The sequence below is a fragment of the Ursus maritimus genome, unplaced genomic scaffold (assembly GCF_017311325.1).
Source record: "Ursus maritimus isolate PB19 unplaced genomic scaffold, ASM1731132v1 scaffold_12, whole genome shotgun sequence".
Taxonomy (NCBI): domain Eukaryota; kingdom Metazoa; phylum Chordata; class Mammalia; order Carnivora; family Ursidae; genus Ursus; species Ursus maritimus.
The window spans coordinates 8,081,900-8,087,101 of record NW_024423564.1 but is presented as its reverse complement, the minus strand read 5'-3'; the positions used below and the strand labels follow the sequence as shown (position 1 = coordinate 8,087,101).

Below are 5,202 nucleotides of genomic sequence, written 5' to 3'. Positions count from 1 at the left end.
AGCATGTATGTGGGTATATGTGAGAAGAAAATGTAAATTCCATATACATATCTTGAACATGTTTGTTAACCCAAAACATACACATGAACATTCCTTCACCAGTAGTTTGACGTAGAGTCAAGGCCTTTGCATTGAGAATATGTCTATTTTTTGGAGTTCTGCCCTCCCTGCCCTTGTACAAAAATCACACCCTTGATGCCTTGTCTACAAGGCAGAGCGGAGCACGACCTTAGCCACTTGAAAACAAGTTGAGTACGGGAACCTTTTAGACACCATGCTTTGCCTCCGATCTTCCCCGTTGCCTTGCCTACATCCAATTCAACAATAACCTTATTTTAGGATCTCTGCTTTATTAAGTCTCTCCAAACTGTCAACCTGGTTCTTAGAGAAACAATAACTCTCTCTTTCACACCCACATTTCCCCAGTTTATGTGACATTCACTGAAGCACTCCAGCATAAAACAGGCTCGGGAACAAACACATCTCGCTGCAGGTGACATTCAGGTCAACAGGTAGACACAGCGTCTGCGGCATCAGGGGGCCACGGCACCCTCTGGCCTGCGCATTCAGTGTGCCTGCCGGGAGGGAAGGGCAGCCGTCGTTTTGCGGGGAGAGCGCACGGGGTCACGCAGCCGGGCGAGTCCGTCAGGAGACGCAGAACGTCACGTGTGTCAGTTGGAAAGTGGGGGGCTGCCCTGTTGGGACATCTCCCGCTCTCTGTGTGACGCAGTCAGGTATTCGGTGGTTGAAATATCGGGGGTTGGGAGTGAGTGTGGGAGTCAGACTAGGAGGGTCCCACCCCTTACCATACATTTTGTTGATACGGCAAGAAGTTGGGGGTAAGTGGCTCGACTGGGGGGGCGGGCAGCCCGCAGGTTTGCAATCATGTCTTGGGATGGGTGATACAGCGTTGGGACAGGACTCTGGCCCAGCTTCACAACTCCCAACTTGCTAGGTAACTTTGGACATGTCATTTTAGGTCACTACACCTGTTCCCCTCTCGGCAAAATGCGGCGACACCGTCTCACTCACAGAGTTTTCCTGAGGCTCAAATGAGATGGGTCTTCATAGAAGTTGTTACCACCAGGAGAGGACCGGCCAGGTTGCTTCCAGATGTGAACATTTGTGGCAACAGGATGGGAGGGGGCATTCCATCCCTTCCACAGGTAGCAAGGTTTACAGCAAAGAACTTGCTCTTGGGGCAGAGGGACAGGGTCTGGGGACACTTTCACCAGGAGCTCACTGCTCGTCCTTGGGAAGGTCACTTTGTCTCTCTCAGCATCCACCTGTCACCTGGAAATGGAGGACAAGAGTGGGAAGATCACACTTTCCTTGAGCAGCAATGGTCAGGATCACAGGGAGCTTCTGAGTCCAAAGGCTTCTGGAACACAGGAAAGGCTCGGCAGATGTTGCTCTTGTGGACGTGATTCTTTTTTTTTTTTTTTTTTTTTTAAGATTATTTATTTATTTATTTGACAGAGATAGAGACAGCCAGCGAGAGAAGGAACACAAGCAGGGGGAGTGGGAGAGGAAGAAGCAGGCTCATAGCAGAGGAGCCTGATGTGGGGCTTGATCCCATAACGCCGGGATCACACCCTGAGCCGAAGGCAGATGGTCAACCGCTGTGCCACCCAGGGGCCCCTCAACTTATTTCTGACTCTGAGCTCTCATTTCTCTCTGTTGGTGGAAAACTTAAACCCCAGCCTTTCTCGGGGAATGCCCCCACTGTGGCATTGTGGACTGTGACTTCACGTTGTAAGGGATGTCGGGGTGGAGGATACTTGCCGCTGATTTCCCAGCCACACAGGCTGGGGCTGGCTGTTCTTTGTCCTGTCCACCTGTCCTGTGGCTCTCTATTGCTTCTGGGGCATATTTAGAGCACACAATTGTCTCCATGGCTTGGGGCACAGAGCCAAGAAAAAAATGGGTGCAAGACAATAGGGAAGCATAGAGTCCATGATGAAACGGGAAACGGAGAGTGGTGCGCATCTAAAGATGTCCAAGTTAAAAAAAAAAAATTAACACTGTGAAGGCTACACAAAACACACCCATGGGCCGACTCTTTCCTACTCTGTGGACACCGTGGGCCCTCGCTCTCTTACAGCGTTACCTCCACCTCTTCTGACACTCCCCCCAGTTCCCTGTTTTATTCTTCTCTTAGCCCTTAATACTGTACTTCCCTTATTTATCCTGTTTCATGTCTGTCTTACCCACTAGAATGCAGGTCCCTGAAGGCAGACTTTCATCTGTCTTGTTTACTGTTATATCCCAAGCGTCCAGAACAGTGCCTGGCACATAGTAGGCACTCAGTTAACGTGTTGGATGGATGGAGGGATAGATGAGTGGATGGATGGAGGGATGGATGGTTGGATGGATGGATGGACGGATGAATGACTTCATTGTTGAATGAATGAATTGGTTTTCTTTCTTCTCCTCCTATGATACTTCTGCTATCAGAAGATTCTCAGCTGGGCTGGGACTAGGGTGAGGCCAGTGAGACCCTCAGCTAGGGTGAAAAATTTAAGGGGGTACCAAAAGAACTCAGTAATCAAGATAAATAATATTTAATGCCATATTTTTAAGATTCAAAATTAATGCAAAAAATCTGTGAAGAACGAAATCTCAGCATTTTAAATAAACACATGAGCTGAAGGGCTTTGCAGTGAGCTAAAGTCAGTTGGAAAATTCAGATCATCCCCTGGTCAAGAGACATTCCCCACCCCCACCCCCCCACCCCCAGGGAACAGCAGGGGTGATAACATTTGTAATTCCTGTGGGTGAGGCAAACCTGAGTGCTTGGGCCGGGCTGGTGTTGGTCTCCAAGGCCTGGCCAGGGTCGCATAGCACCATGGGGTACAACCAGCCCCAGGGGCTGGCCTCAGTAGCTGTCATCAGCCCACCTGGTCAAGAGAAATTCTTAAACATGGCAATGTTATCCACTGAAAATAAGATAAGCAAAGAAGTAGACTTTGAATCCTTACTAATGAGTTTTTCGTTAAAGCCAGGAAAGTACCATTCTAATAGACACTATTTTAGGATATAAATAAAATATTTAAACTCAAAATACTGGTGAGTTTTAATATACCTATTTCCCTCTCTCTCTCTTTTTTTTTTTTTAGTTACTGTAATGTACTAGAAAAACCTTGCTCGTTAAGAAAATACATACAGATGTGTATACAGGGGCATGCATTTTTTTTCTTTTGCTCCGGTCTCCAAATGAGTTGGCCAGGAGAGGTGTGCTGATTAAGGGGTTTCATGAGTCATCTTTAAACAGGCCTCTAACTGTCCTGGCCTGAACTGCTTACCTCTGAAGGAGTGAAGGGGGGCGGATTTCAAGAGGTTGGTGAGGGAAGCGGTCTTGATTGGGGTGCTTTTCAATGATTCCCAAATCAACACACATAGGTCCACTACTTTATTTTTGTTTTGTTTTGTTTCTTGTTTTTTTTTCTTTTAAAAAAAACTCTTTATTTAAATTCAATTTACTTAACATATAGTGTATTATTAGTTTCAGGTAGAATTCGGTGATTCATCAGTTGCATACAACACCCAGTGCTCATTATATCACGTTCCCTCCTTAATGCCCATCCCCCAGTTACCCCATCCCCCACCCACCTCCCCTCCAGCAGCCCTCAGTTTGTTTCCTAGGATTAAGAGTCTCTTACGGTTTGCTTCCCTCTCAGTTTTCATCGTACTTCATTTTTCCTTCTCTTGCCCTATGTTCATCTATTTTGTTTCTTAAATTCCATATGTGAGTGAAATCATATGATATTTGTCTTTTTCTGACGTATTTCACTTAGCATAATACCCTCTAGTTCCATCCACATCGTTGCAAATGGCAAGATATATATACATCTTCTTTACCCATTCATCAGTCAATGGCCATCTGGGCTCTTTCCATATTTGGGCTATTGTGGACATTGCGGCTCTAAACATTGGGGTGCATGTGCCCCTTGAAATCACTATGCTTGCATCCTTTGGGTAAATACCTAGTAGTGCAATTGCTGGATCATAGAGTGGTTCTATTTTTAACTTTTTCAGGAAGCTCCATACTGTTTTCCAGAGCGGCTGCACCAGTTTGCATTCCCCCCAACAGTGCAAGAGGGTTCCCCTTTCTCCGCATCCTGGCCAACACCTGTCGTTTCTTGACTTGTTAATTTTAGCCATTCTGACCGGTGTGAGGTGGTATCTCATGGTTTTGATTTGTATTTCCCTGATCAGAAGCCTATTACTTTAATCAATAGTTTTCTTTCTGCATGAAAAACTCTTGAAAAATAAATCTTGAAGAAGAAAGAGAGATCAAGAAGAGGAAGAGGCTGGAGAGAGAGGAAGGACTTTAAGTCCCTAGACGTCAGATATTAACATAGGCTGCCCAGGGAACCCACACATCTGCTTGCTTCACTCTCACTTCCGCCATCCCCGGCCACTCCCGCTCTGACCACACAGGCCCTGGCTGGGCTGCCGGGCTGCCGCCAGGCCTCTCACTGCATGGCCCAGTGGCCAGGGCTGTGCTTCCTCAGGCTGGTGTACACACACTCCTGACGTTTTAGCTGAGGGGCAGGGGTTTAAAACTGAGGGTTTCAGAGGTCTCCTCACTATCTGGGGAAGAGGACCACATGCCTCTAGCTTCTCTCAGCAGAGCTTGGTGGTGGAGAGCCCTCTGGGCCTGCACTGCCTGGGTTGGACTCCTGATTCTTCAACTTGTGACCGGCTGACCTTGGACAGGTGCCTGTGGGTTTCCTCATGCGTGACTCAGAGAAAGCAATAGCACCTGCCTGTCCCTTAGGGGAGGGCTCCCAGAGGCCTCGGGGAGAAGCACCAGGCATGCAGAGACAAGGCCGAGGGCGGGGGTTGTCCCACTGGCTCTGCAGGGGGACAGCCCGGAAGGGGGAGCAGGACTGGGAATGGGAATGCAGGAGACGAGGGATGAGCAGAGGATGCGGACGCGGGGCAGAGCACGGCTGAGGGCGGCCGGGAGGAGACACACAGCGGGATGATCTGTCTCAAGATTCCTTGTTTTTTCTTATTTTAAGATTTAAAATATTAGAGAGAGAGAGAGAAAGCATGAGCAGGGTAGGGGTGGGGTCGTGGGCAGAGGGAGAAGCAGACTCCCCAATGAACAAGGACCCTGACACGGGGCTTGATTTCAGGCTCCTGAGATCACCACCTGAGGCGAAGGCAGATGCGTAACTGACCAAGCCACCC

The 5,202-nt window shown here is 48.2% G+C and overlaps 1 long non-coding RNA gene across 1 annotated transcript; it reads right to left on the bottom strand.

Moving 5' to 3' along the window:
• Positions 1-330: 330 nt before the first annotated feature.
• Positions 331-3,528, bottom strand: LOC121102030. Its single transcript, XR_005834040.1, has 2 exons — positions 2,211-3,528; positions 331-1,293 (listed from the first exon to the last, which is right to left on the bottom strand). It is a non-coding gene; the product is annotated as an uncharacterized LOC121102030 (long non-coding RNA).
• Between the last annotated feature and the right edge of the window lie 1,674 nt (positions 3,529-5,202).